At 37.4% G+C, this 12,745-nt stretch overlaps 1 non-coding gene and 1 pseudogene across 1 annotated transcript; one reads left to right on the forward strand and one right to left on the reverse strand.

Annotated features, from left to right (window-relative positions):
- The first annotated feature begins 17 nt into the window (after positions 1-17).
- TRNAG-GCC (transfer RNA glycine (anticodon GCC)) lies at positions 18-88 on the forward strand. The gene has a single exon. It is a non-coding gene; the product is annotated as a tRNA-Gly (tRNA).
- Positions 89-5,748: 5,660 nt separating this feature from the next.
- Positions 5,749-12,451, reverse strand: LOC118055600 (uncharacterized; annotated as a pseudogene).
- Positions 12,452-12,745: the final 294 nt, after the last annotated feature.

Genomic DNA, 12,745 nt, shown 5'->3' on the forward strand with positions numbered 1-12,745 from the left:
GAAACTTCGAATAAGAGGCACCAGTGGTCTAGTGGTAGAATAGTACCCTGCCACGGTACAGACCCGGGTTCGATTCCCGGCTGGTGCAAATTGTTTTTTATTTTTATTTTTCCCGTTTCAAATTGTTTGCATAATCAGTTCAGAGAGAGGATTGGGCATTTGACATGCCTGCGTAATGGTTATAACTTGTACATAAATCCATCTTTGCCTTATTAGAAATTTTCCACTTTTCGTTCTCCATACCCGGACATGAGGTTTGGGATTGGGCGGGTCGGGTTAGTGGAGCAGTAGATTGGTCAACTTAGGAGATTGAGGCAAAATTAGACACGTGTTACTTAATTACTATGTTTGGGATTTTGCTTTCTGTGCTTTTTATTCCAATTTTTTGCATTTGAAAAATGCTTTTATAAAAATTAATTTTTTTATTTTAAATTATTTTTTTAGTATTATTATGTAATATGTTAATATCAAAATAAATTTTAAAAAATAAAAAAATATTACTTTAATATATCTCCCAACAATAATTGACTCTCTGAATAATCTCCTTATTACATAATAAAAAGGTTTAAATACATAAAGAATAAACAATTTCTCCTAAACTTAAGACCTCAACTAATTAAAACAAGGAATTCAAAGGGTACTTAAAACAAGGAATTCAAATGGCTACACTTAATAAAATAATAGCTAACGACTATAGACCAAGCCTTCTAATGGAATGATGCAGCAAATCCTCAAGCAACTGGTGGTTTTTCCATATCCCTTGTATGTCTTACATTTGCCACTGCTTATGGCACGTCCTTTCCTTGCATAAGACATGTCTCCTACATGATTCATGTCATAAAATGTGGATTCTTGATAGGAACACGTAGTGACTTTCTTGGTGGTTTATCAATACCTTCTTCTATTATTGGAACCTTGTCCTTAAGGTTCATGTTACCGAACTTTTCATGCATATCCTGAGTATTTTCCCAAGTGGCGTCATCCTCAGACAACCATTTCCACTTGACAAGGCATTCTTCAATAAAACGTGATCCTTTCTATACCCAACGGGTATTTAAGATTGCTTCAGGTTTGATGATAAGTGTACCAGAATCATCAACGATAGGTAAGTTCGTAGCAGCCACAGGGAAATCACCATATTTCTTTTTTAGCAACGAAACATGAAAGACTAGGTGAATGCGAGAGCTCAGGGGGAAGCTGTAATTTATATGCCACTTTTCCGATCCGTTGCTCAATCGGAAAAGGACCATAAAATCTGTTAGCCAATTTCTAAGATGGACATCGAAATAGTGAGTGTTGCCAATAAGGGTATAGCTTAAGGAAAAACAAATCTCCCACTTAAAACTCAACGTCATGCCATTTGAAATCAGCTGCCTTGTTTCATGCAATTGTTAACAGTATGTAAATTCGCCTTGAGCTAGCGTAATAGTTCACCCCAAGAAGCAAGGTGTTGATCAACTTCATTGACTAAAGATGTGCCTAACTGATATTGTGAAATGCTTGGTGGAAGACGCTCATATAAAGCTTGAAAAGGTGTTATACATGTGGACATATGATAAAACAATATTATACCAAAATTTAGCCCATGGAAGAAAAGTGCTCCATTTCCATGGTTGTTGGTGGACAAAGCATCGAAGATATTGTTCGACGCATCTATTGACAACTTCAGATTGTCAATCAGTTTGTGGGTGGTAAGCAGAACTCATTTTCAATTGTGTACCATATATCTTGAAAAACTCACGCCAGAAATTGCTAATAAAGAGTGGATCTCGATCACTGATGATGGACTTGGGCATACTATGCAACTTGACGACGCCCTTGATGAATTTTTTTGCCACCATTTTAGTAGTAAAGGGATGAGCCAAGGGTAGAAAATGGGCTAATTTGCTAAGTCGATCGACAACCACAAGAATTGTGTTCTTGCCATTAGAGGATGGCAATCCTTCGATGAAGTCCATTGTGATGTTATCCTAAACTTGACAGGGAATGGTTAATGGTTGCAAGAGTCTAGCAGGTGATAAGGTTTCCATCTTAACTCGTTGACACGTATCACAAGAAGAGATGTGAGCATGCACTGTCCGATACATAAATGGCCAATAGAATTGTTAAGCGAGGCATTTGTATGTTCATAATACACCAGAGTGTCCATTGATTGGAGAATCATGGAATTCATATAAGAGTCGTTGGATAATTAGAGAACCTAGAGGGACCACTACTTGATTTTTAAACTACACCAGTCCATTTTGCCATGTGTAAGGAACACCGAGTTTCACAGTGGCTGACTAGGCTATTTTTTCCATGTACAAATTACCAACTGCTGTTGTTTTAATCTCATTCCATATATGAGCTCATGGAATAAACAAAGCGTCAAGACTAGGGCTGTCTACCACTCTTGATATTGCATGAGCTGTTGAATTCTCTCGTCCTGATTTGTAATTGATTTCATAATGATAACCCAGCAGTTTTGCCACCCATTTTTGTTGTTCAGACGCTCCAATGCGTTACTCCAATAAATATTTGAGACTGCATTAATCTGTCTGGATATAAAACCCGTAGCCCAACAAATAAGGGCATCAAGTTCTAATGGCTTGAACAATGGCTGACATCTCACGTGCATATGTAAACCACGACTATTTGGATACCCCAAAGCACGACTCATAAAGGCACTTGGTTGGCCTTGTTGAGTGAGAACAACACCAATTCCATCTCCTGAAGCATCAGATTCAATAACAAAAGGCTCATTAAAGTTAGGCATAATAAGTGTAAGAGTTGAAGTCATGGTTTGTTTGAGAGCTTGAAAGGCTGATTCAGTCGTTTCTGACCAATTGAATTGCCCTTTTTTTAATAGGTTTGTAAGTGGTCGAACCAAGATACTATAGTCATGAACAAACTTGCAGTAGTAACCTGTAAGACTTAAAAAACAATGCATTTCATAAATATTAATAGGCCTAGGCCAATTTAGCATGGCTTGAATTTTTCCTTGATCAACTTTAACTCCATGAGAAGTAACAATATGACCTAAGTATTCCAACTCTTGTTTGCCAAATACATATTTGTCGAGTTTAATGAAAAATTGGTGTTGCATTAAAATTTCAAAAGCTTATTTAATATGTTCAAGATGTATGGTCTAATTGGAGCTATAAATTAAAATGTCATAAAAAAAATTAACTCAAATTTACAAAGATAAGAATGAAATATGGACTTTTATAATGGCCTGAAAAATAGATGGCACATTACAAAGACCAAAAAGCATGACTAAATATTTATAGTGATCATTATGAGTACGAAAATCAGTTTTGTGAATGTTTGTAAAATGTACCCGTATTTGATGGTAGCCAACTCAAAGGTTTGGTTTATTAAAGTAGGAAGCTCTATGAAATTCATCTAGCATATTATCGACTATTGGTATTGGAAATTGATCTTTGATGGTTGCAGCATTAAGGACTCTATAGTTAGTACAAAAACACCATGTACAATATTTTTTTTTATCCAATAAAACATGAGAGGAAAAGGGACTAGTGTTGGATCTTATAAGCCCCAATTTTAACGTATCATGAAGTTGTTTTTCAATTTCATCTTTTTAAAATAGATATACATGTAGGGGCTCACATTGACGAGTTTAATTCCTTCCTTTAGAGGGATGCGGTGATCAATTTCTCTTGCTGAAGGTAATTGCTTAGGCTCTTGAAAAATTTCCTCAAAAGTTGTTATCAAGTGTTGTATATCTAGGTGTGCATCATGTTGTGGTTCCTCCGTTGAGAGCTGTAAGAAAATAACAAACATAAAATGTTCTTGCCTTGACTCTTTGGAAATCACCTCCAAAGATGCAGATTGAATGGGATGTGTGTTAATCCCTTGTAACTTGTGAGATTGGTTTTTTCACTAGTACTACATTGTTAATTATTTCCAGTTGTAAATCATAGTTCCCAATTTCTCCAGCCACTGTATGCCTTGCACCAAGTCTAACCTGATCAATGGCAAGGAATAGAGAGTAGAGAAAATGGGATACCTTGAAGCAAGATTGACACAAGCTCAAACCTCCCTTCGCATTTTAATGGATTCCCATTGGCAACTTTCACGTTGAATGGCCTGGTTGGAACCACTGCTAATTGTAACAAATTAGCAATCTTCTCGCTAATAAAATTATGGGTAGAACCACTATTAATAAGGATAGCCACCTTACAGGGTCCAATCCTAGCTAGTACTCGCATTGTTTTGGACGTTGTCCATCCTGTTAAAGCATGACTTGATATCTTTGGCTCTATTATGGTCTCCTTATTTGCCTCTTCTTCATCATTCGAATTATAGCTCCCTTCTAACAATAAGAGCTGAGGGCCTCGGCATTTATGGCCTATAGTGAATTTTTCATCACAATTAAAGTAAAGGCCTTCAGCTTACCTCCGTTGTATTTTGTCCCAAGTGAGTCTTTTCATTCGTGAGGTTGGTGTGGCTTTTGTTTATGCTGGAAAGTCAAGTTGCGAGCGAATGAATTATGGTGTTTGTGTGAATTTTTGTTGGTGAGTGATCTGGTTATCATGCATTCATGCAAGGCTAAAAGCTTCATTTAAGGATTGTGGTTTAAACATCCAGATTCCTTCAACAATTTCTAATTTAAGGCCTCTCATAAATGTTCCTAGCAGTGCCTTATACGTCTATCCTTGCACCTGATTTCCCAACATTTCAAACTCTTTTTGGTAATCTCGTAAAGAACCAACCTTGTAACTCTTGATAACGCTTCATCAAAATCTTCACAATCAACTGGTCTGAAACGAGCCCAAAGTTCTTCCTCAAAAACCTCCCATGTCACTTCTCTCCCTTCCTTGATGTAAGCACGGTGTTGTCATTGCCACCATTGATTAGCTTCACATGCGAGGTGAAATGATGCCAAGGACACTTTTTGTGTTGCTATGGTGCCTTGGTATTTGAAAAATTGTTCCACTTAGTTGAACCATTCAATTGGATCATCACCAGAGTATCTTGGAAATTCAAGCTTTATTAACTTGGATGAGAACATTTGTCTTCCCCCTTCTGCAAACTCCGTAAACTCTTCCTTATTATGACGAAGAAGACCACTATATGCATTGGTGTTACTCCTGTAGTCTTTAGTTGAGAGTAAAGCCATAAAAAGCTTATTGATGACTTCCTCCATGTGATGTAACTTGTCATTAAGACCAAGTTCCATCTAATTCATACTATCTTGAAGTCCTCCAAGCCCAACTTCTAAATTTTCAATTCTTTCTTTGTTAGTTGCCATTGTAAGATAGAGCTCTGATTCCAATGATAGGTCCCAGTCAAAGCTATTACAATTGCTAAATAGATAAAGTTCCTCTCAGGGTGAAGATGAACCATAATAATTGACTCTTTGAATAATCTCTTTATTGCATAATGAAAAGGTTTAAATACATAAAGAAGAAGCAACTTCTCCTAAACTTACAACCTCAACTACTTAAAACAAGGAATTCAAATGGCTACAATAAACAAAATAATAGCTAACAACCATAGACTAAGCCTTCCAATGAAATGATGCTAGCAAATCCTCAAGCAACTGGTGTTTTCTCCACATCCCTTATATGTGGCATATTCTTCTCTACTTATGGCACGTCCTTTCCCTGCACGAGGCATGTCTCCTGCATGATTCATGTCATCAAACATGGATTCTTGATAGGAACACGTAGTGACCTTCTTGGTGGTTTATCATATGTTGATCAGAACCACTAGAGGCACACTTATGGCTGCCTTCTCAGTGCCTCAGGTGCCTATATTCTCTATTTATGCTTTCTTATCCATTCTCTTGACAATGCCAGTAATAACCTGATAAAATGACTCGAATAAACTCAGCAAGATAAGAAGCTCTAAGAGTATAGATTATAATGAGTTACTACTGCTATATGGCTCTGGTTCTGTAATTTAAGAGGCAATGATTAATTTGTACCTTTCCAGGTCCTAATTCGTAACTCTTCTTCAGCCCTTTAGCTAGGAGAGTCTTCACTGTTGTTTCCCATTGAACAGGAGAAGTCACCTGCAAGTTCGAATTTATAGGATCAAATTATGGTTTCCCTTGCTTTATCATGGAGAAGCAAATTGCGTGTAGCTTACTTGGCGTGCCAAGATCTTCTTAATTGTGGCAGGATCTGCATGTGATTGTGCATCAATATTGGATATAACTGGTATTCTTGGTTGTCTAATTTCAATGGCTGCCAATGCAGATTCCAATCTTGAAACAGCTGGTTCCATGAAACTTGTATGGAAAGCACCAGCAACTGCTAAACGCACCTGAGAAAAATGGGAGCTATGGTCATTGGCAGAAGCAAGATGGCCATATGAAAAAATAAAATAAGGAAATAAATCACTGTCATTCGAGCTTTAAATGACTTTGCTTTAGCCTCTACTGCTTCCACTCCCATAACACCTCCAGATACAACATAATTACCCTACCAAAATGCATCAGCATTGAAGTTAGTACACATTAAATTAATAAATACACAAAGTATTGCAACAATATTAAAAGACACATATCTAAAGGAACCTTATAGGACATAGGTAATTCATAATCTGAACTTTATTATCCTCGTCAACATCTTGATTGGCTGCATCACACAACTGTTGAACTTTGTCAGAGTCCAGTCCTATGACATTGACCATGGCACTTTTAGTAGTATCGGCAGCTTCCTGGAGGCAGTTTCATTGAAAACATTATTACTAGAAGATGTCATGAAGCACTCAATTTAAGGTGCATAGAGCAAAGCCATCTCATGGCCAACTATGAATGTTCACCTCATGGGTTCACCCTTTAATTTGACCAGCTTGAGTCCATCTTCAAAGCTATAATAAGATTGAATCTAAAGAAAAAGGACATGAATACAAAGAAAAGTAACACAAAAGAAAGATAGGAATCATTTGTCTTCAGGGATTAAAATTTATAATTCTAAAAACACAAAAGCATGAACCAATTAAAACATTAAATATGATGGGAGCATGACAATAAGCAAATAAACACCCAACTGTGGTAGTCATTAATCAGAATTGAATGTAACTGGATTATTCCAATTTGCAAGTTGTTTAGCACATTTAACCCACCAAATGAGGTAGTCAACAAGATCTTAAAAGAAACACTATTTTGGTTTGCATCTCTCCATAATAGCCATGCTTGGCTCACTAAGGAATAAATGAGAATATGAGCCTGAGCGAGGGGCTAAGGAGCTCAGACATTAATTTGTGCAAGCTGATCAACACAATATCAGTTCAATTCAATTGCGAGAAAATTACATGATGTTGCTTCAGTTTTCAAATACTACAGTTGTTTTCTTGAGTTAAATGCTCACCTGAAGGCTTAAAGCAGTATATTCTCCCAAGCTGAGACCACATGTGACATCAACATAGTCAATTATCTGTTGGCCTCCATCACGAGCTCGGAGCACTTCAACTGCAGCTAGACTTGTGACATAAATAACAAGCTGCAATGACAAAATCAGATGCTCACAATTAACCATCACTTGGAAATCTCATGCAATAACAACACCATACCTGATGCATGGAGGCTAAGCATCAATTTCACCAAAAATTAATGTAGCTATTTAGAAGAAAGTTGAAAGAAGTGGCTTCCATAAGACAAATTATAAAGGAATATTAAAACAACAAAATAGAGGAAAATAGAGAATGATGTAAATCAGTGGCATAGTGATTATCCCAGGTTAAAAAATAAAATCAAGAGACCAATCAAACTGGTGATTTAGTAAACCAATCACATAGAAGCTGCTAATTAAAAAGAAGATGTTGATATCTTTCAAAAAAGTAGTCTCTTCAACCATACATGTCGCATCAGGTGAGCTTTTCTCTTTACGACATGATTAATGGTAGATCATTGCCAGCGATCTCAAGTGCACATCTTGCTTGTCAAGATCTCAAAGAATTATTTATATATTCTCTAACAAACTCAAATAATTGACTCGCAGCATCTGCATTCGTTTAATCCCGCCTAGTTCACACGTGTGTGGGAGAGATGTACTTGAAAACAACTTCATTTTAACCCATTTAGGGTCCATTTTGGCTCCGGAAAGCAACAGACACCCTCCATCTCTTGTTATGAGCTCAATTTGAGCAAAATGGGCTTTTAAGTTTAGAACGTACACTGCATGTAACGAAATCTTCTTTTACCACTGATTTACTGACAAAGACATAACAGCCGAGTAAACTGGCACCATGAATGCCGTGGTGGGAAAACCCCAATTAAGTTAAACATTAAATTAAAAGAAACTATGCAGTGTGGGAAAACCACGTTGGTATTTTTTGAATAAATTAAAAGAATGATTTTTTTTATATTTTCATTTTAATTTTGACACTTTTTTTCACAATTAAGCTTTTTGTATTCAAATTAGAACCCAATTACATATATTTTTTTTTAATAAAAGGTTGGATTAAAAATAAAAGGATTAAATTGAAAATATCAAGTAAAATAGGTGATGACTTTAAATTTCATTTGAAAAATTTGCTTTGACCCCCATCTCTATCGCTTTATAGATCTCTTTAGTTTTTATATATCAAAGTTTAATTTTTTATTTTAAATTTTTAATTCAAAGTAACTTTTAATTTTTCTAGATACTTATATGCATATAACTATTCAAAATATATTTATTTTTTAAAATTTTTAAATTATCCTATACTAGTATAAATATATGTTCGGAGTATTATCAATCTACATACGTACGGGTCTATAGTAACTTTCACTTTTAAAAAGTAATGTAACATGAATAAAATTTATTTTTAACCATGCTTACCATGTTATCATTTTTACTTTTCTCCTACAAATATTGATAACAAGACTGTGTCGGAACTCGGATCGGTCCCTCTCCTGTGTATATATAAGAATAAGAGACCACTGTTTGAAGTGCACGATGAGGTATGGGCAAACTGTAGCACGGTATGGTCCAAAAACAACAATCCAGTGAACATGGATGAAAATCAGCGGAGCCCTTGGAATAACATTTTTCAACTTTGAGCGTTTTGGAGGTTAGAACGCCAAGTTTAGCCATTTGACCAGCTTTATCAAGCCTAACCCAACTTTACCGATCATTCTCACCTCCGGTCATAGGCTCGGTCCATGTATCCATAAAAGCCTTAGATGGCAGCAGAAGCTCATGAAACTAAGATATATACAAATGGTAGCCCAGACCAAACAAGCCAATGACCCATCTGCAGAAGTTGAGCAAATTTTCTCATTGCTTTAATAGCACAACCCACCACCCTCTCACACCCAGATAAATTAAAACTTGAACCCCTTCTCTTGTCATCTTCCTTTTCCCTGATGGAAAACAACTCTTGTAATTGCAATATTTCGTGAATCAGTGTCCCTAAAAGAGCAAGAACTGATTAAGTTATGATCGTTAAATACCCGAAGTAGAACAAGATATCGTTGAAGAAGGATATCATTAGATGTTCGAGCTCAATGATAGCCGTATCAAATCAAGCATTCAACGTATATACCCAACTGTAGGGTCTCAATAATCTGCTGTTGAACTTCTCTTTCAACTTCTTCAACGGAGTTTGTTTGATCACTTTTTTCTAAACTCTTTTCTGACAGAAGTAAATAGAATCTGAAAACAAAATGTGGCAAAGGTGTGCAAGTGGGCTTGCACATCCAGTGTTAATCCCTGGGGATTTGTAGTGCAGCTAAATCTGCTAAGAAACAATGAAAGAGTTTTTTTTTTTTAGTATTTTTATAATACAATCTGAAAAGAAAATGTTACAAAGATTGGCAAGTGGGCGAGCACATTCAATTGTTAACCCCTGAGGACGTGTCACTACTGAAAAGTCCAGAATATCATCCAACGTTAATGGATAAAAGAAGAGCCAATATCGCAGTGTCTCCTTAAAACAAAGCTGGCTCTTTTCACATGACCTTGCATGTGAAGATAAATATGGCTAGACGTACGATATATAGTTGTCATTATCAAGCGCTATAGCTAGGAAGGATAGCAACTCATAGGAAGGGTAGCACCTAACAAAGATGATGCCTAAATTGAAAAGATGGTCAGATGGACAACAAAGAAAGTTAACATAAAAGTATTCTTTTATTCGATCGAGGCTGCTGATATAAGGAGATGCAGCTAGCTGCCACGTGCCACCCCATCAAATATGGAGTGAAATCTAGAGTTTTTCCTAGATTTTTTTCCACTCTAGTGCAAACATATTTTTTCAAACAAGTACATTTCAGAAAATAATTCCTAGTCTAAGTATAGATATGTAGTACATGCGTAAAAACATGCATTTGCTACACGCGCTACCTATATGCAACACATGTGTTATATGCATGACTATTATTTTCTGTGCTAGATTAAGAATTTATTTTCCTAACAATTCTAGTTTGTGAAATAAATTTGTCTATTGTGCTAATGTGGGAAAAAACCTGTGAAATCTACTACAGACATAAACATGGTAAGAAATGTAACATCACGATTCAACTATGTTGCCCAACATGGATTGCAATGTATCATGGAGGAAGCATGTGGCTTTAAAGAGGGCTCCCTCTTTTCCATATTTGGATCTTACTTATAAATGTATTTGTGGCTTCATACGGGAGGAAAATGTAAATACCATAACTGGCTATGTCTAGTCGTTCTCAGCTTCACGTACTGAATAGTCCAGGTATCATATGTCAGGTCACTGGAGAAGAGTTTCATTGCTGGATATTATAGAAGAGTTGATGGTTTTTATGAAGATAGCAAAGCAATTTTACTCAGATTTACTCGTTTCTTTTGATCTATATCTAAAGAAAAACAGTATTTTTTTTTCTTATAAGGAAGCCCCAAAGTCTTGCATTATGAGTAAAACCTTAATTATATTAATGTAGGTAACAGGATGAGTAAAAATGAAAGCACGAGAAGAGAGGTCATTTTCGTATGAGAGGTTTGCAAGAGTATGTGAAGCTGAAAAACAGGTCTGCTCATGTTCTATTTGTGATTTTTTATTTATTTATTTATATGGGTGTTCGGGTCAGCTTGCGTGTACCACGACTCACTGAATATCCTACAAACTCAATGAACATATAAAGTACCGTGGGAATGACAGATATACATACTAAAACTTGAACCCAGGATGCAAAAAAAAAAAAAACTCCTTATCATCGTTGGGCTTGGTGTTCTATCTGTGATTTTCTTTTGCCTTTTTTAGAATGGTTTTCGTGTAGTAATTATAAAGTGGTGTTGAATTTGATGGACCTAAGGTCCAAGATGTGTAAATCACCCACCAAAAATAAGAAGTCAGGCAGCGTTGTACCAAAAAAGGGAAAAAAAATGAAGCAGGGAAATTGGGGCCAAGAGAAACCTGGTCCGACTCTGGCGTTAGGACAAGTGGGAAGCAAATGGGAAGAAATTGTCGGGTTGTGGACCCCATTACCAAGAAATCTTATTCTTCTCTATTTCATAGAATATATATATATTATTTTATGTTTTTCATGCGGAGATACGTGATTTGACCAATGCTCATCCACCTTCACTTTGACCCTTGGGGAGCTCTCACCCACCTTCTCTAGATTTCTCCTTTCTTAATTCTATCTCTTGGGATTGGCCTCCCTACCTAACTCCCCTTTAATTGTCATTTACTATCACATCTTCGGAAAGAGAATTATTATATGCTATAATCACACCATTACCATCATGTCACCTTTACTGGACAGCCAGTATGGAATCAAGCTTGGCTTAAAGTTCCTTTTTTAAGCTAGGAATTTCTACTCTCTCTCTCTCTCTCTTAAAGAACTCTAAAACGCGTGGGGAAAACACTGTAGCTTCCCCACGCCTCCTGTGCATCACCGAATGAAAGTTTTGTTTTTTTTTTTTTAATTATTATTATTATTTAACGCCTCACTATACTCATTAGTGAAATATCACAAAAAAACAAAAGAAGAAAACCTAAACGTAAGGATTTTCTTGTGGAGCTGCAGCCCCCTCCTGTCTTTCAAAAAAACCAAACACAGCCGCCTCCCCGGGGTTTTAATTGTTTCTCCTCACCGGACCGCCCTCTTCAGCTTTTCTCTTCTTCTTCTTCACTGGAGCTCCTCACGGTTCTCCTTCTTCTCGCCAGCCAAACTCAGCCCACGAAGAAGCCGCCACCATTCATCAACACAGCCCTCAATTTCACTCCTCTTTCCCCCATTTTCCTTTAGCCTTTGGACCACAACAACCCCTTTACCTTCTCAGTTGCAGGAGCAAAAGGCGAACCGGACGGAGACCAGCCTTCTCCTCCCTCAACAGCAACGGCGAAGCAGCGCCGTCCACCACAGCAGCGCCGCTCCTTCGTCCTCTGTTTTCTCAGCCACCTCCAGCGTCCTCCCCTCTCTCGGCCGACCCAGCTTCAACAGTACCGACAGACCAGCCACAGCAGCGCCGTCCACAGATCGGCAGCCACCGCCACTCGTGGCTCCGACTTCCAACGCTCCCGCCTCCGACAGAGCCGCCATCTAAAGAAGGAAGGACTAGCCACCAGGAATAGAAGGATTTGATTGCAGATCTAAAAAAGAAAAAACGAAACTGATCTAAAAGAAAAAAACATAGTAAAATCAACTGTTATGTGCGTCTTTGATTGTTGCAGGTCATGCCGGCGAAGACAGAGAAGAAGAAGCCCTTTGGGATCTGCTGTTCCCAGGTTTCTTCACGACGGCGCGTGAACACACGCGCCGCCAGTGGCGGTGGGGCGTGGTTCCACACGCCGGAACTGTTCATTCATACCCAGAAGTCCTTCCGTGCAAATTCGG

The sequence above is a fragment of the Populus alba genome, chromosome 1, assembly GCF_005239225.2.
Source record: "Populus alba chromosome 1, ASM523922v2, whole genome shotgun sequence".
In the NCBI taxonomy this organism is placed as follows: domain Eukaryota; kingdom Viridiplantae; phylum Streptophyta; class Magnoliopsida; order Malpighiales; family Salicaceae; genus Populus; species Populus alba.